At 35.6% G+C, this 20,271-nt stretch overlaps 1 protein-coding gene across 1 annotated transcript in view; it reads right to left on the reverse strand.

Moving 5' to 3' along the window:
- Positions 1-10,721: 10,721 nt before the first annotated feature.
- The window catches only part of DCAF4L2 (DDB1 and CUL4 associated factor 4 like 2), a 135,064-nt gene continuing 125,514 nt past the window's right edge, over positions 10,722-20,271 (reverse strand). The window contains exon 3 of the transcript XR_008509178.2: positions 10,722-11,199. The gene's annotated coding sequence lies outside the window, so the exon portion shown is untranslated. The remainder of the gene's footprint in view (positions 11,200-20,271) is intronic.

Genomic DNA, 20,271 nt, shown 5'->3' on the forward strand with positions numbered 1-20,271 from the left:
TCTCTCCCGTCTGTTCTCCACAATGCACACCAGTTATCTTTCTAAAACATACTTTTTTGTATCACTTTCCTGATTAAAAATCTCAGAGAACCCAGATTCCAATGATAGTCTTCAGGGTGTGAGCTCAACTTAAGGAGTTCAACTCCTGGAAAGTGTTTTATTTTTCAGTCCTAACCACATATTATTAAAAAGTCAATACCTGGCAGGCTTCATGAGGAAAAGGTATCCTCCCCACATCAGATATGGTATACAGCCAGGGCACTACAGTTTCCAAGGAAAGTTGCAATCAAAGACTCAGGCCCCTCTGGCCCATCCTGCTCTGCGTATTTGCATTCCTGGCCCATGTGTTTCATTTCTAGATGTCTTTATCTGAGGCCTGAGCAGAAGTCATCTTTAGGTACCTCTGCCAAGGCCTCCTTATGAGATAGGTGGGAAAGAGAGACCTTGAAGACATTTTGTCCCAGTGGGGCCCATAATACCTCTGGCCCTTTTTCCCTGGGCTCTCTCAACAATGAGACAACTGCCGTGATACCTGAGCTCTCGCCCATGTGCAACACCTTGGGGGAAAGTGGAACAGGAGGAGTCGGGACTTCCTCCAATATCTACTCTTGCTTGTACCATGGCAGTAAGTCATTAAAAGCTTCACCATTTCTTTCCTTTTTGGCTTCAATCAGCTAACCTGAGATCTGGCAACCTAGCTCTTTCTCCCAGCTCAGCTGAGTCCTTGACACCACTCAACACTGCCTCAGGTACCACAGCTGACTCTGCCCTGGGCACCTGCACTTCCAGTCTTGGCATTTCCCCTCTTGTTTCTCTCTTTTCTTCTCATGTTCTTTCCATGATTGAATAACTCACTCAGAGGCTCATTTTCAATCTGATTTATTCTGGCAGAATTAATTGCCTTCTCCTCTGTATTCTCCTCACGTGGGTAGGTGACTGAGAAGTAATTCTTTTTAAGATAATTTACATTATAAAATTATAAAAGCAACATGGCCATGTTACAGTACATTTGAAAAAAAAGAAGAGAGTAAATAAATAGTTTTTAATTATCCTACCACCTTGAGGCAATTTTCATTATCATCTGGGGATTTATCTTTAACTCAATTGTCTTATATCTGCTATGTTTAAACAGTTAAATAGTAGTTACAGTGTAACTCCAACCACTTGTTTTTAAGCCCCACCCCACTAACAACATGCATGCAATGAACATGTCTTACTATTGATAAAACAGTCTTCAAAACCAGTGTTTCAATGACATTATAATAATTTATAGAGAACTGACATTATTTGCTAAGCTATATTGCTAATCACTTGTTTGAATTGTTGCTATCTTAGTTAAATGAATGTACTAGCATGGGTGAGGTAGCAGTGATGAGGATATACTGTATGAGGCAAGACCAGAGCTCAGGGTACTAATCTGAAAAACCAAGAACCTCATATACTGCCATAAAATATGAATGTGAAAAAAATGAAAATGTCAAGGCATTCCAAATTATATAGCGGTATACAGCTACTATGATGTATCTGTCATATTCTTGGGTCTGCATTTAGACTGTGAGAATTTCCAGGTATTTCTTCCTCCTTCTGGAGATTTACAGTCAGTCTTCAAGTTTGCTCCTCTATAAGAATGTATCTGATTTTATTAAGAAAGTTCTTGAGAATTGCTTCTGAACATTACAAAATTGACCACCTATCAGTCTTCTTATTCATCTTTACCTGCTAATGCTGATTTCCCACATAAGTACTCAGGGATGGCTCAGAAATAAACAACAAACGGTTGTTGGTAAAAGTCCCCTTAAAAACTTCTCCTTGTGCTAGGACCAGAGTTACTATGGGAGAATAAGCTTATCTCACGTACCGTGTAAAGTCAAAGAACAAGAAAAAATTGCTTTGTTGTAAAGAATATGATATAGTACTTGCGAAATGAAACTGAAACTGTTTTAGCAGATGCAGAAAGAAATAGAAAATAGTTTAACAATAGTTCAAAAATATGTATTTCTCCCATATCGTTGAAGCCTATGCACACTGGCATTTTTCCTGGCCTGTGAGCTTTTAACTATACTAAAATATAACCCATAATATATTATAGTAAAGGTCACCTGTCTAAGTAGGTGAAAGTTATTACATCAAAATAATGACCAGAAGAACATGAAAGAAGTGAATCTAAGTTATAGGGAGAGATTTAGAAAGGCTATAATAATTTCTTCTCACTGCCCCCTTGAGAAGTCCTGTTAATATAGGAAGGCTATAAAATGCAATTCCTTATAGTCAATACATCTAGGATACATTTCCACGTATCTAGGAGGGTGTAGGTGTGGTCCTATCTAAAAGCATAACAAACAGCTAAACAAATGACTTCTTATCACTCCAGTCAGTCAAAATGTCATTTTTTAACATAGTAGCTGTTAATTTAGGCTCCCCTTTAAAACAAAACAAACAAACAAAAAACACAGTTTTGTTAAGAAAGCCAACTGGTGAAGCATTATGCGGAAGTGAGGGCAATGTTTCATTCTATTTATTCCATGACTTGATAAAATATCCAGGTTCACTATTTAGGTGACTTTTTTTACAGCAGTCCAACGAATTATATAAATGTCAAGCAAAAAGTGAGATTGTGTTGTGTCTATGACAAATATTCTATGGAGAAGCAGGCTTTACTGTTGCTGCCTTAAATGTTAGATATTTTTCAATTTAATATGTAACCTTTTCTTTCCCATCTTCTCATTATGGTCTACTAGTTCTCCTATTTGTTATTTATAAACACGGACTTTCCTCAAATGCTCTGTATTCCACATCTCTAACTGCTTCACTAAATCTTTCTTAAAGAGCAGGGTGAGTTCGCAAGTAATTCAGAGAGGTAATCCAGATGATGGATGATTGACCTGTGTATTACAGACAAAAACAGGATTGGTTCAGTTTTTGTTTAGACTCAACTGCTTGTCAAAGTTTTGAGGTGTTCACACTTTAACCCAAGTATTATTTAAGATCTATGGAATAAAAAAAAAAAGCAAATATTATGCACAAAGCATTGTGCAAAAGAAAAGACAATGATATTGAGGCAAACTGGTGCATGAGTCCAACTCCTCAATATAAATAAACAAGCATCTTAGAATCTAGAAGTGAATGAAAATCGAAGGAATCTTGATTAATTTTCAACTCTGCAGAATATGCTACGTATGCCCCTTAACCATATTCTTCAAATAGTGATGATGAACTGAGAACATGGGCCAGAGTGTGCATAAGGTGGTGGTGAGGAGCCCAGTGCGGGAAAGCAAGGGACAGAGCCTGACACCAGCTGAGCTGTATGTTTTCTGCTAGTATTACAGTGGGTTGGTGAGGGAGAATGTCAGCTGTTGCCTTTTCCATCCCCAATACCTTTTTCCTGCTTTATTTCTATTACTGACTTTATTACCGTCACTTCCTAACATTGGGAAGTCGCTACTGCTTCTGAAGACAAGTTAATATAACAATGGGTGGCTCATATATTCCAGCAACAGAAGGCCAGGGTTTAAATCTTACTCAAGCACTTTCTACCTGTACAGCCTTGGGCAAGCCAATTAAGCTTTCTAATGCTTTCTTGTCTAAAAAATGAAGAAACAGTGTATACTTCATTTTTGGAATATTTAAGTGTCTTAAAGTGTTCAAAATGTCAAATTTATAGTGAGCAACTGTTAGGGGTACGATAATGCTAGTTCTCCTCTCCCTGAAGGATACCAGTGCCCATTCTTCTGAAAAAGAAGTGCCATTCATCTCCCTTGCAGAATCCTTTTCATTTTATCAATCTAGTCACCTGGGATGCCTTCTATCCTCTATGTGCAGGTCCTTTTAATTTCATGCCTGAACTATTTCAATAGTCTCTTAACTTGTCTCTGATCTCCAGGTTCTTCCCCCTCCCATCTCTCTTGTTCACTGTTGCCAGACTAATCTTTCTGAAGTGTCCTTCTGACCCTGTCATTCTGCTGCTTAGAAATATTTAAAAGATTTCTAACAAATACAAGAAAAATTCAAAACTGCTTGCTGATACAGCAGACCAGGTCTCACCCTAATATGAACCAGATAGCATTTATTTCTTGAATCTGTTAATTCCTGGTGCTTTGCATGTATTTGCTCTAATCCTTAGAACAATATGGCAGGACAAGCACCAATTTTACAAGTAGGAAATGGAGAATCAAACAGGTTTGAGGACCGGACAAAATTCAAAAGCTAGAGAAGGTAGGGAAGTTTGAACTCCCATTTGGTTTTGTTTCCTATCAAGTCTGTATTCTTCATTAACACACACTAACTCCCAAACAATTGTGCCCTCACATTATACGGCCTATATATCTCTATTTCATGTGTTTCCAATTATTTGGTTACATGGTGGTATCCACTATCAGACTATGGGTTCCTAGCATGGAGGGATTACAATATCTTTTTCTTGTCTGTATCTCTTGGCACTTGCCCATAACAAATAGGACACTCAGTAAAGTATATAATAAATTAATGGATCAATTAATAATTAAAGACCCCCCCAAAAAAGACATTAGGAGCAATGTAAGATGGGCTTTGAGGGCCCACTGCAACCTGAGTGCAGTGTGGGTAACTGTATTTTGATGATGGAAAAGACATTAAAAGGTGTGAGAATTGTTTGTGAAAATCTAAATGAGAGACTGAGCACTCAAATCTGTCCCCACATTTTAACTATATTTGTTTCCCTTCTTTCATATTAACAACCTCTTATACTATAGTAGTTTAGCCTTTTTTTCCTGTATAAAACTAGAAGTCATACATTTTAAAATTACATTACGAGTTTTGCTTCTCCTCATGTTATATTCTGTCCTTAATAATAGTTGTGAAATGTAGTAGAGTTCAATTCCCTGTGGACTTTATATGACCTTGTGACTTCATAGCTTAAGGATGGGTCCTAATTGTAGCTTTGCTTTAGAAAGAAATAATGTCATCTGCCTGTGGAAACACAAATAACTTTTTATTACCCAACTCTGTCACTCAAAGTCTAATCCTGACCATACAGAATACAGTCCAATCCAAGGTCTAATATTTAACTTTCAGTGTGTTGGGGTGGGTAGATGGATGTGGGTGTGTGGGTATGATATCAATTTTATGTGGGTAGCTGAGAAATGATGAGGGCATTAATTTCTGCAATTAGGATTTACAGGCATGTTTACAAATAATAATTTCATATCATAAGTCAAAAAAAACAAAGTTCAACCAAATAAATTTAATTAGTCCAGTGACTCTCAAATTTAAAAAGAATAGCTAGCCCCAAGGGATTTTTCAATCTACCCTCTAATAAAAAGTAAGCTTGGTTGGTGCTTCAAAAATGTACAACTAAATTCCCTCCGCCACACACACACACACACATACACACACACACACGCACACGCAACGGGATTGCTGTAGTTGAGCAATTTCTTTGTAGAGGTCTATATTTTTACATTTTTAAGTATATTAATTTCTCTTGCAGCAGAGAATTGGCAATACATCTTCTCACTATTCTTTGCCTTTCAGCAGTACAATGATTAGTGGAAAAAGTAAGGCAAAAGTGCCCTTGGAAAACCAATTAATACCAGTTAAGCAGAGAAATGTTGACATTCACCTTAACTCAAAAGCATTTCCCAGGCTTTGTTAACATATTTGATGATAAATAAAGGACAAACAGAGACAAATGTAAAAAATAATCACTTAGTGACAGAAATAACAACACTAGAAGTGAAAGATAGATTCAGTATTTATTGGGACTTAGTAATTCAATTTCAGCCTCCGGAGTTTAGATTATTGATTATTTTCAGTCATAAAGAGTGAATAACTAAAATAAAAAACACCATGAAGCAGTAATGGTTATTTATCATGATTGTAAAAAGTATTTTATTTATTTTATTAGGCACTTTTCCATTCTCTTTATGAGAGGTAGTATATGTCTGCATTGCTACATAACTGGTTTCGGCTGCTAGCCATCTGACAGTTAATTATATATTGCCTGTGTTGTGGTCCAAGGAGAGGTTCCAATACCTACTAGAATCTAGTTTGAAGCAGCTCTATCATGTAGTAAGAGAGAGAGTGCCTCCTTTATGCAAGAAATATGATTGATTTGCCCTATAGACATAGTAAAATTTATCTTTACATTTAAGATATTTCTATTTTAACCATCTGCAAAGATAATAATTAAAAATTATTTATAAACCACAAATATTTTAAATGTATCAATTAAAAATATTTTCTTGTTACTGGTCTTAAAACTCATATTTTATGGGAGAATAATCTGTCTCATTCTTATTACCTACTCGCAATACAATTCTGTATGTGTATGTTTCAGCAAGGAAAACATTTCTAAATATACCTAATTAAAGTCACCAGTTAAAAAGAAATAAGGAAAATTATTACCAGACATCCTGGGAAAAACAATAATACCACAGCTATTTTATTAAGGTAACTGTATATACATATAACTTTTTATCAAACTCAGACACTCAAGAGTAAAAGGAGATACTATTAATATTAGATTAAACTACATAAAAATTGCTGTAATTATAGGCTAAAATGATCAAATACTCTTGGTGTCATATGGTTAACCTATACTTACAAGGGGACAAAGGGAGAAAATAAAGAATGCCCCAAGCAAATTGGGATATGTACGTACCTTACTTTTCCTTCTGGAACTGTTTTAATTAATGAAGTATGGTACCAATCATATGAGGCTTGGTGTTGCAAATCAACTGCCTACTCTGTGCCCACATGAGAGATGTCTAGTCCATATACAGCACTTCTCCATGCTTACTTTTGATTTATAAATGGTGAACTTACCTACACTTCCTGTCATACTTTTATGTGCTGTCAGTTCCAGCTTAAAGCAAATACACTTTCTTTGCTTGTGGCCTGTTTCTCCCTTTGCCTACCTATTTCTTCTTTTAATATTCCTCTTCCTTCTGCCTGTACCCTCCCACAGTATGCTGTGCCTATCTCAGCCTTCAACTATTCTCTATTAAAATATACATGTTCAGAAGTGGAATTGCTGGATCACATGATCATTCTATTTTAGCTATCCAGGAAACCTCCTTCCTGGTTGATTTTTGTTTTTTTTTTTTTTAATAATGGCTGTATTATTTTACATCCCCACCAAGAGTGTACAAGTGTTCCCTTTTCTCCACACTCTCACCAACAGTTGTGAACTTTCACCTTTTTTTATGGTAGCCATTCTAATAGTTGAGAAGTGGTATCTTGTGGTTTTAACTTGTAATTCCCTGATGATTAGAGATATTGACTATTTTTTCATATACCTGTTGGCCTTTTGTATTTCTTCTTTGAAATCAGTATGTGGAAGAGATATCTGCAGTCCCATGTTAATTGCAACATTATTTACAATAGCCAAGATTTGGAAACAAACTTAAGTGCCCATTGAAAGATGAGTGAATTTTTTAAAATGTGTTTTAAATATACATAATTGAATACTACTTAGCCTTTTGAAAGAATAAAATTCTGTCATTTCTGACAATAAGGATGAATCTAGAGGATGTTATAAGTGAAATAAACCAGAAAGAGAAAGACAAATATCACATAATCTCACATATATGTGGAATCTAAAAATTTGAACTCATAAAAGTAGAGATAGTAGAATGGTGGTTGTGAGGGATGGGCAGGGTAAGGGAAATGCTGGTCAAAGGGTATAAAGTTTCAGTTAGAGAGTAGGAATGCATTCTGGTGATCAGTTGCACAGCACAGTGACTATAGTTAATTATAATAAACTGTATATTTCAAAATTGTTGAAAGAGGGGATTTTAAATGTTCTCACTACAAAGAAATGGTAAATATGGGAGGTGATTAATATACTAATTAAAATAATTTACATAGTCCATGATGTATACATGTATTACAGTATTACATGGTACCTCCTAAATATATACAATTATTACTTGTCAATAAAAATAAAATTAAAAAAAAATACATGTCCACTGGCTGCAAGGACAGGCTAAGTAATTTGCTATATCATCTATTAAACTAATTTGTATAACAATATTAATGAATAATTCAAACCTAATTTGTTGCTTTACTTAGATGAAAAATTTGCATATTAACAAAACTCTTTAGTAGTCTGTAGCAAAGAAGTGATAAGCCCAGTGATGTTAAACATGTTGGTGGGCCAGGTGGTGAGGTATCTTAGAGTGAAAGCATCTTTTTCACTATCTTCAAATAAAATCTTATAGATATTTGACAAACAATAGTCAAATAATGTCAGGCTTATCATTAATTATTACTTTATGCTGTTAACAATATAGTACACAGGGCCAAGTGCAGTGGCTCACGCCTGTAATCCCAGCACTTTGGGAGGCCAAGGAACGTGGATCACGAGGTCAGGAGTTCCAGACCAGCCTGGCCAATATGGTGAAACCCTGTCACTACTAAAACTAGAAAACTTAGCTGGGCATGGTGGCACACACCTGTAGTCCCAGCTACTCAGGAAGCTGAGGCAGAAGAATCGCTTAAACCCAGGAGGCAGAGGTTGCAGTGAGCTCAGACCCTGCCACTGCACTCCAGCCTGGGCAACAGAGTGAGACTCCATCTCAAAAAAACAACAACAACAACAACAACATAATACACAGATTGGTTATCATCCATGCAACCTAATGATAGAGAGACCCTAAATATTCGTATCACATTCAGGGTGTTTATTTAATACCCCATTACAAATACAACTACTGAAATTAATTTAATATGTTGGATGACTAATTATATTTCTCTTTCCACATCTTAATATAGATGATTTCTAAATCTCATAAATGATTCCCAAGCAGGACTACTTGAAAATGTGAGCCAGAAAATCTCAGTTCCTACAGTATCAAATAAAATGGTATATTAATTTGGTAGGGCTCCCCTAATAAAGATAACAAAGTACCACAGACAGTGTGGCTTAAACAACAGGAATTTATTTTCTTAAAATTCTGGAGGCTAGATGTCAGAAATCAAGGAATTGGCAGGGTAGGTTTCTTCTGAGCCTCTCTCCCTGACTTCCAAATGGCGACCTTCCCACCATGTCTTCACATGGTCTTCCCTCTAAATGTGTCTCTGTCCTAATGTTTTCTTCTTATAAGGACACCAGTCATGTTGGATTTGGGCTCACCTTAATGACCTTATTTTAACTTAATTACCTCTTTAAAGACTCTACATCCAAATACAGTCATTCTGAAGTATGGGATATAACAGATGGTATGGGTTCATTGGTAAGGTACTATACCTATTACCAAAGGGTAGGTAGCGTAGTACCTTTGGTAGTAGGTAGGGTAGTACCTTTCCAATGAAAACCATGGTTTGGTTTGAAAATCGATCAGATTTTATTCCTAAACCTAGTTTACAGAAAGAGAAAAACCCACTCAGCAATATTAATAGACATGATTATTTAAAGGCAGAAAGCACCACCAGCCAATTCTCTGTGATTGCAACTAGACAATGTAATTAAGTCATTTTAAAATCACTGTGATATGTAGTCTCAGAAGTTGTTTTTCTGTGAAAAAAAAATCCAATAAGCAAGGAGAAATTCTAGATATCCAATGCATTTTCCAATTGATATTTAATTCAGGGAAAAAGATATAACATGATAGGGTACTGAATTTGAATGCTATCTCCATGGCAATGTTAGTTATAATCTGACCTATAGATGACCTAATTTTTAATTTCCTTATCAATAAAATGAGGATAATTGTTTATACTTCAAAAAAGTGTTTATAGGAGTTCAAGACCAGCTTGAACAGCATAGCAAGACCTCACCTCAAAAATGTTAAATAACACATAAAATTTTTAAAAAGTTGTCTTGAGAATTGAACTAATGAACTAATAGTAGCAGATAGTCAAATAATGCTTGTCCCCTTCTCTTCTTTTTTACATTTAATTTGGGCAATATTCAATTGACCCTTCATACTGAAAATCAAAACAGCTTTAAGGTACCTCTTTAAAACAAGGCCTTCAGAGAATAAAGATACTCACCTATTGATAACATAGGCCTTGAGATAATCTGGCTCAGCATATACCAAAATAATATCCTGCAATATGGAGAATATAAATGTACTTTATTGTGTCTCCTCTGAAAAAGAGAATTCATTGTCCATTTGTATATTTAAAATCTGAGAGGGAAAATTCCAAGGTCAAGATAGGACACACTTTCATATGGATCACCAATAGGGAAATTAAGTAGAATGGGATAATTTGATAAGGTTCCCCCAGAAACCACAAATAAAGGCAATGCTCACACAATCATATAAATTATCCTGGAAGTGGTCTGACCAATAAGAAAAGGGTGTTTATTACATATTGGTAATAAATAAATTATTAATGAATGAACAAGTGAGCCTGCATGGAGCTGTTCTGGTTGTGCTATATGCTTAACACATTCAGTTTCTGAGGAGCTGAGGAAAAGTCCCTAAGATGAAGTGATTAGTGCCCACATCTACCTCTGAGTGTTGATATGAAATTTCATGCCAAGTAAATGTAGCAGGAAGCCCTTTAACTTCATCTCTCCTTTTTGCTTTTACTCTGGATGATCTACTCTGTAATTGCTACAGGGCTGTAAGGGATGTTAGCCAGAAATAAAAATGCAATTTGAGTTAGACTCTAAAATATGAGTACATGACATTGTCAAGAAAAAAACATTTCCAAAGCAAAGATCACGGTTTGATTACATTTCTATTTATTCATCATCATCCCACATAGTAATTTTTACTTATAAACATTTGAGATATGCCTATTATAGTTATGTAATGTTTCAAATTACACATAATAGGGCCTGAGCTGTGTCTAAATAATCTACTGTAATAAGTTCTCTATTTGCACAATGCTGTACAATAGTTTCATGTAAGGCTTCTTTTTTATTCTTTTGTTTTCTTTTGTTTAGTTTCAGTAAAGGACAGCTTATAAAAGAACATGTGAGGATTTTGAAACAAAGAAATTCTCTGAGACAAAAAAAGTGCTACTTATTTCAACATAGCAAACAGAACTTCTGTAAGTTGATAAAAAAAATCATTCATCCGTTTTAAGTGTGTTTTCAAAACAAGCTTTTGGCCTTTGGTCCCCACAAAACCAAACAAATATAATTCAAGTTTATTTTAACATAATTTTTCTAAATCTAGAAAAATATTTAACTCACTTGTGTGAATATTCCTGAAGCACAGAGGACAGTCCTTTTCTTTCTGAATTCCTAGATTCTAGCAGGGGTGCCTGTAATATAGAGAATGTTCAATGTTTGTTAATTTTTCTTCAATGCTGTGTTAAAAAAATAAATTTTAAGATCATTCATTTAGATTTCCTTTTTAATTTACATAGTTGGATATACACAGTAAATAAACATTAATAATTGCTGGTTTGGGTGTTTAAAAACATTTTTTTAGAGATGGGTGTCTCACTATGTTACCCAGGCTGGATTCAAAATCCTGTGCTCAAGCAATCCTCCCACTTCAGCCTTTCAAGTAACTGGGACTACAAGTGCATACCACCATACCCCACCTACTAATTGTTGATCTTTAAACCATCTCCCAAAGTAGAAAATCATGAAGTAATTAATGCATTGAAATTAACATTGTTTTAGAGTGCTTCAGTTATAAATGAACAAATAAAAGACATAACCTTGCAAGCTAAAAAATTTTTTACAGGAAAAGATCCTTAATGTTTCACTATTTAAATTTAAGACATACTAGTATATTCATTACAAAGATTATCAAAAGGCCATTTAGCTATTTATGGATAACAACACTTTATTGAAAATATCTCCTGTCATTCACGCTTCGACTAATCCTAAATCTGGAGAGAAGAAATTACAAATGCCTTCATAATTAAGAGGTAACCCAAATAGGGGAAATACTTTAACATTTAAGTACTAAAAAAATCTTTGATTTCAATTGTGCTTCAGCCACTAGCATGGTAAGATAATTGATTAGAAAACAGTGACACACACACAAGATTGATAAAACAGATACTCAAAACCTAGAAAACAAGAAAAATGTTTAGAGATGAATTAATACGTTGTCTCCTTTTGCATTATCCTCATGCTCGTTGATTCTGGGGACAGTAACAGCAAATATTTTTGATCCATTACTTTACACTTTGGGATTCTTCTTTGTTTTTAATTATATTTTGGTATTTTAAGAGAATATCTTGTAACATATTGATTATGAATTCATGCTTTTATCACACAAATATTTGTTAAAAGCTTACCATGTGGCAAGTGCTACTGTATACACCCCATACTTAGTATACACACACACACACACGTACACACATTTAATTTATTGTCTCACATTTGTTCATAAGTGTCTCAGCATCTTTTTTTTTTCTTTCTATTTTTTTTTAAAACAGGGTCTCACTCTGTCCCTTGTGGAGTACAGTGCCATGATCTTAAGCTCACTGCAGCCCTTGACCTCCTGGTTCAAGCAATCCTCCCACCTCAGCCTCCCAAGGAGCTTAGGACCACAGGAGTAAGCCATCACACATGGCTTTTGTCTAATTATTTGTAGAGGCTAGTCTTGCTATGTTGCCCAGGCTGGTCTCAAACTCCCGGCCTCAACCATTCCTCCCACCTCGGTCTCCCAAAGCACTGGGATTACAGGTGTGAGCTACTGTACCCAGCCTGTTTATTTATTTAGTAACACAACTAAACTACACATTTCTGTAGAGGAGGAAATAATTTTTTATTTCTAGTAATTACTCTTGAGCATATGGGGCTACAATTAAAGGGTGATAATTGTTTAAAATAAAATTACTCAAAGGAAACAGAAATATCTGAATCCCTTGCTCAAGTGATTCCTCACCTCAGTGTGTCAGAGATTATATACTAACAAGTAATAAGGCAATATACTCTTTATTAACTACTAAGGGTATTGGTTTCAAAAAGTCAAATCCCATGTAGAACCTCTTTCCTTATAAGTAGGACTGAAAGGCCAAGACTCAAAGCAGACCAAATGACTCTGTCTTTGTTTTTACACCAAATCCTAAATGTGAAACCAAAGTCTTAGATCTCTGCGGACATCTAAGAGCAGCCACCTGAGAGAAAGTACTAAAGCAAAGGGAAGCACTAAATACAGGACTAACATTTCCCCAGTGCCTAGACAGGAGTTCCTCCAGGCTGCCTGACCTTGACTTCCCAAAGGCCAGTAAGATAAAGAGAAACGAATGGACAGTTCTCCTTCAGCAGAATTTACTCAGTAAAAATGAGAAACCCCGTAAGGACCATTTATAATGTTGAAACTCCCTCAGCAACCTGCAATCATTAGCAGAGTAGCCAATAATGACTTTAAGTCTTACCAAATCACAGTTATTCTTTGGGAGTGGAGAACAATAGGGAAATAGCAAGGGATAAAGAAGAACTTTGAGGTTCTCCTCTGCTAAGTTTCAGTAGCTACAAAATTCATAGTAATAGGGAGAAGACAGCATAAAGTCAGTAAGTAATTTAATCTTTCTTAAAGATTCCTTATATATCCATGATTCTTGGAAATGTATATCACAAGGCTATATCCAAAATATATCAATGTATGTGTGTCTCTAAAATATTTTAGCCAGTCCATACATTTTGACTATCCAATTTCATTCATAAGAGCCCATAAGTAAGAATCCATCATGGTCATTACCAAATGTGAAGTGTTTATGAAGGTGTCATTAACAAACCCCTGTTAGTAATTACCTCTACAGTTGGTCTTTCTGCCTTTCTGACAATTCCTGGAGTGTAATTTTTCAGCTTCAGCAACTAACTGCCCCTGGAGTTGAGGCTGGGATAAGCACATACATAGATAATATCACCCTGTCCATTCCCACTTTTTAAGATTACAGATATTATAACAACTACATAAAATTATATTTTACATTTATTCTCTCTTGTTTAGTTATTTTTAAAGTAGAAAAAGAGCTTCTTCAGTACCGAGAGCAGTGTCTAGCATATAGTGAGTATACAATTTTTTGAAAGAATAAATGAATCAATAAATGAAATAGACAAGTAAATATGTATAATTCAGCTTAGATTTAACTACATTTAATAAACTCATTTTACAAATACTTCTTGAGTAAATTTGGAAAGTTATCAATCACTACTTAGGCAAACCTCAACGTTGTGTTTATATCTTTTTCTTTCTTTAATTGGCTATAGATTCAGGAATTAAAGTAGTCTCTTGAATAGCCTCTTGTATTTATATTTTATTCGTTTAAAGCCAATTATAATGCTTCTTGTCACTTTCCTAACTGAAACACTCTCTAATCTCTACTTAATTTTATAAGTATTTATCTCCAATATTTAAAGTTCAGAAAAGAATTTCCTTTAATATAATTATTTTTGTTTATAAGGTTCTGTATAGTTTAAACTGTGTCATTGAGGAAGGATGCTTAGAAATCATACTGCATTAACAATATCTCATCTCTTGATGGGATATTTATAGGATCAGTAAAATGCTATCATAGTAAACATTCACCCACCACAACTCTCTTCCACCACTCTAACTTCATGCCTCCGATCTGTAAAAATTTATTTAAGACTGACACGGATTTTAATAATTAGATTCTATTGCAAAATGTGACTATGCTCAAAATCTGTGTAAGTGACCTAAAGAAAATAAGTTTTCCTCTCCATCTCTAATTTGAAACACTGCCAATACAATTTGCACCTAGCAAAAGCAGTACAAATATGGATATACACTAGTTTCTCCACACCATTATTTAGGATTTACTAAGTTTATTGTAACTTTAGGATTTTCCTCTTTTAACATTATCACAAAAGAAAAAGAATGCTCTGTATTTAATAATTAGGCAATCTGAATTTCTATAATGAAATCGATATTCATATTTTTCTTAGTGTTTTATGACTTCGCCTTGCAAAAACAAATTTATCACATTTTGATAATGTCATAAATATCATATGCAACTTACCATTTTAAATACTAACACTACTTCCAATACCATCAATAATTACTTCCAAACACTATTTATTAGATTTGGGATTTGGTCTCTGAGAAGTATCCTCACATTCTTTTAAGCAAATTTCCATCATTTTCTATTCTATGGCCCAATAGAGCCTACAGTGACAAAGAATATTGTTCATCTGTTTTATTTATGTGAGCTATCAAATTCCAGTGGATTTGGAGATAGTGAGAACTACTATTTCTGAGCATTTAAGTGCTTTGATGACCTTTAAACCATTAGCGTTGAGAAATTTTATTGCCTTCTTGAGGACTTGGTAAGCTTTTCATCAATTTGGTACAGAGCTTACCATTTTGCCCAGTTGCAGTAAGAGTGATTCTTTTCCTGGGCTAAGGATACCAAAACTCATGCAAGTTTATAATGGGTCTCAAACCTGTCCAGGACATTAAACTCAAAACTGATCCAGATTAAATTACAGATTTAATTCTCAAAAATGTCCGAGAGATTAAAGCTACCTAATGTTTTACTCTTTCAGAGCATAACAGCTATTGTTAGTTAAAGCTGAGATAAAATAATTAGTGAAAGATTTGCTTAAGTGATGACTGTCTCACATATAAGAATTCCTAAAAAAAAGAGAAAATTGATATGTATAAAAAGCTTAATGTATTAAAAGTACAAAAACAGGTAAACACAGTCCTTTTTAAATATTAATGAACCTATTATAATTAATAGTAGTATTTTATCTTCAAGACAGTCTGACATCTCAAGTCTTTACTTATCTCTTTTTATTTTTATTTTTAAACTGATGACTTTATAAAATGCGAGGAAAGAGAGGCTCCTATTTTTTACTGCAATTCAGTTCTAAAAGGGATAAGGCATATTTTCTGGAAGTTAATGAAGCTAAAAAGACAATGCAAACATACATATCAAAACATGGATGAATCTCACAAACAAACATAGCATTAAGCAAAAAAAGTCAGATGCAAAAGCATATATACTATATGATTTGATTTATCTCAAATTCACATACATGCAAAACTAATCTATGATGTTAGAATCATTATAACAGTTAATCTTGGGAAAGCGGGTAGTGATTTGAAAGGCATATGACGGAGGTTTCCAAGGTACTATTAATGCTCTATTTCTTGACCTGGATGCAAGTTACAAAGGTATGTTCATTTTGTGAAAATTCATTGAACTCTTCATTTGTGATTTGTGCACATTTTTCAGTACCTGTTATGATTAAATACTAATTTTGGATATTTTGTTGAAAATTTAACGGAGAATTTGAAGAAAAATAGGAATACATTTATGGTGTTACTAATCATTTAAAAATGCACAGAAGATACTTAGGAAGTAATTATAGACTTACAGACCATAATATCTTTCCAATATAAGAATTTAGGAAAATCAACAGAATGTTTTTAACTATAGCTTCCTACCCTTCTCCTTCAGTCTTCCTAGTTTTGCCACTGTTTTTGTTTACACTGATATGTCTTTAAGAAGCGACTTATACCTACAGTCAGCTTTGGTTTTCTTCATTACAGTGTACAGAGAAGTGGCTCTGGTTGACAAAATTCTGTCTCCCTGTATCTCTGATCTGACCTTTCTGTCTTCAATTTCTGATCTCCAATTTTCCTAGGAGATCCTGATTTTCTCTATGATCTGAAGAAAAGAAAATTAAATTTTGAAGCCTAATATTAGAAAGCTTTTCTTCCCTAGACTATAAACTGAATTTTTCCCTCTTCCACTGTAGACGGTGGTGACACCATCATATTTTCAGGAGAACACTAACGTTTTCTCTATTACCCTCATGTCCCAATATTGTCCATCAAATTAATGGCAGGTGGCTCAAATAATTGGTTGAACACTTGATGCCTGAACTACTTGCTCAATAAATCTCACTTTTAGTACATTCAGAGTTTCTATTAAAATAAATTACTTCTACATTTACTAAGTACATATCTCAAATAGAAATAGGAGAAGGCGCATGACAGAAACAGTGTAACATCACTAACTTGTCTATCGTTATATTTAAAACAGAACTGAGATGATGAAAAAAATCTTCATCTGTGTTCTAACACAGGGAAATCTGAAACTGTAGTTAAAACACTGAAAAGAATCTGATCAACTGGAAGTCTTCATTACACATACCCATAGACCCTCTTCCTTTACCTTCTGTAAGAGATTTTATTCGACTTCACTGCTCAGGGAGTCAATTGTGCTGTCTGTACTAGTAAAATGACAAGAGAAAATCCAAAGGACACCTTCAGTTTGAAAATAAATCTAAAGGACTAGAACTCACTTCACTAAATGCACATCTGGAAAATGTGTATTATTTCAGTCTCAGCTTCAGTTTCTACTCCTCTGTGAAGCTCTTTTCAATTATCCAGGGGCAGATGGAGTAACTGCTTCCTGGGCTCAATTAGTACCTTCCATGCTACGCATATGTTCTCCGGAACTGTTCATACTATTTCATAATTATTTGTTTCTATGTTTGTCTGAACTTGTGGGGTCTAGATTCAAATAAAATCATGACAATGGATGATTGATCTGTGTATAATCAGTCCACATCAAGTGATTTTTTAAAAAGTTGTTGAATGAATTAATAAATGATAACCAATGTTAGTTTTCAAAAAAAAATCTATCACAGAGATCACGATTTAATGGTATCCAACAGATTATTTAACAAAAAGAATTCAAAGCAAACAAAACACATTAAAAATAATCTTTTTCTCTGATCCATTTAGACAATGAATATATTTCCATTTCAGTTAATAAAGAAGTTTATATTTTCAACATTCTAAAAAAAGTGAATGTTTATGTTTAAGTTATTTCCATTTGAAAATCATGTAGACTTGCAGGAAGAGGTTGTCAGCAACGATTGTTCAAGATTTACATGCTCATGACTGCAGGACTGATCAATCCCAGAGATAGTAACGCACTGGAGAGATTACCAGTGCAATGGGACATATATTTTCTAAATATGGTTTCACATCAGGGAAGTAAAACAATTAGATAAATAAAAATATAGATAATTCAATTTTTAAAAAATGAGTACGTCATTGTCTAAAGTCTTCATTAATTTTTATCAAAATGTATTTCCTCTTGAAAATAACTTGATCTTTTGGACTCTAGATTAGAATGAAGGGCAACCAAAGGTCATATTATTCTGTTGAATATGACACAATTGTCCACTTCCTGGCAGCATCTTTTCCTGTTCTTGTCATTTCATTTCCTCCATGCAGCTAGCCAACTGTTCTATACTTTCATAGCTATATTACTTAAAACACACTCCTTTTTAATTCCTTTATAGAGTAACTATTATATTCTCCATAATTCCTTTTGTATATAATATTTGTTATGTGGTCCTCAAAAAGGATATGTTTGTATTAGATATTAACTATTGAATATTAGACATTATTTAGATGTTGTCCTAAAACTCAAGAAATAATAGAAAAGCCTTACATAAAATAAATTTTCTACAATTAAATAAGCAAAGGCCATCCTAAATATGATATTTAGAAGTACTGCACCTCAACTGAATCTAAAATCAGAAAATTGGAGAGGCTTCAAGATGGCTGACTAGAAGAATCCTCCACAAAGACAAACAAAAATAGAGAGTAAATAATCACACTTTGAAAAGATCATCTAAGAGAAAACACTGGCATTCAACAGAGAAGTGACAGGAAACACCTAAAGCAAGGAAGTGGGGGAAAGCAAGGCAGCCTGCTGGCCTGGATCCACTAGGAACACGGAGAGGCTCCCCAATGCAGAAAAAAGAATATATAAGAGACCTTCAGCAGTCCACATTCCCACAATGAACTCCTTCACTCCTAGCCAACACTCAAGGACTCTGAGACTAACATAAGAAGCTGCCTGGAGACCACACAATAGAATTGCTTTAGAAAGAAAGCTCAGGCTGGGTTCCATATACCCTGCAAGTCCTAAGCAGCTACAGCATGGTGCCATTATGAGAACCAAACCTCCACCAAACTCCATTCTACTCTGGGGCCAAACAGCCCTTGCATCCCCACATTTCTGGAGCTCCACTGACATCCCCATCCACGCCACTGCCACACCTGGCTGCTGCTGCCAGGGCCAAAGTATGAGCACTGGCAGCAACCCCACTGGCCCCAGCAGAACAGCTACACATTTTCACATGCCCTAAGAAAAGACTTACCAGTTCACAGTCACTAGCATTGATGGCTGCCACAACAAGGGCCCAAGTGCAAACCACTGGCAGTGACCTTGCTGCCCCCAGTATCAGAACCACTTAACAGCTATAAGCCCTCTGAGGATAGGTTATATTGCCAACAGCTGCCACTTGAGGCCAAAGTACATGCTCTCCAGCCACCTACTTATGGCTGCCGCCACTAAATGTAACCCTGCCCTCCCCAGTGATAAGTCTGCAATGCAGCTGCTGCTATCTCCACTCAAATATTCCACCTGCATCCTGGGATCACCCTGCCCCTGACTACCATAGCCAGTGCCTGCACACACCACCAGTGACCCTGAAGACAGGTCTGCCCAGTCCAGCTCTGCCCCTCCCAGTGTCCAAGCATGCCATCAGGGATATGGGTATCACCCAGCCCCATCCACTACCATTGGCACCTAAGAACTCCTCCTGGGTACCTGAGGTCAGGCCCACCCAACCTACCACTACCACCACAACTGGCACTAAGCAGCACACACCATCTGCTGGCCTAGTGACTGACCTGACCAGCCCATTGCAACCACTAACAACACCAGTGCATACCACTTGGGAGCCAGAAGGTTGCCCTGCCACTGCCATTGCCATTGCCCAAGCCACACCTGCTTGCCAGGGACTCAAGAACACACTCTCTTAACTGGCTCACTGCTACCACTAATGGCACCTGAGCAAGAATCCTAGAAGCCCAAGAATAGGCTTGCCTGGACTCACTAACACTGATGCCAGTATACAACACTCTGGGGCCCAAGGACAGTCATGTTCAGCTTACACTAACACCACTGGGGCTTGAGGACTGGGCCACCTGGCATCTTCATTGCCAGCAAAATCTCACCACAACCTCCACCAACCAACATACCCTAAGCCCCTGAGGAAATCACAGATATGACTGACACTGTTTATAGCCAAAGAAATTGTACACAGACTACACTACTGTACGTAATCAGACTCAAAGCCAAAGTGCCCTACCCAGCCAACACCATAGATACATCTTCAAGAAAAAGTCCTCTCATATTAAAACATTTTTTTTTTAAAAATGGAAGAAGTGACTATTATACCAGATGCACAGATATCAATGTAAGGACACAAGAAATGAAAAAACAAGAAAATATTACATTTCCAAAGGAACACAATAATTCTCCAGCAACAGATTCCAGTGAAACAGAACTTTATAAAGTCTCAAG

The sequence above is a fragment of the Pongo abelii genome, chromosome 7 (genome assembly GCF_028885655.2).
Source record: "Pongo abelii isolate AG06213 chromosome 7, NHGRI_mPonAbe1-v2.0_pri, whole genome shotgun sequence".
Taxonomy (NCBI): domain Eukaryota; kingdom Metazoa; phylum Chordata; class Mammalia; order Primates; family Hominidae; genus Pongo; species Pongo abelii.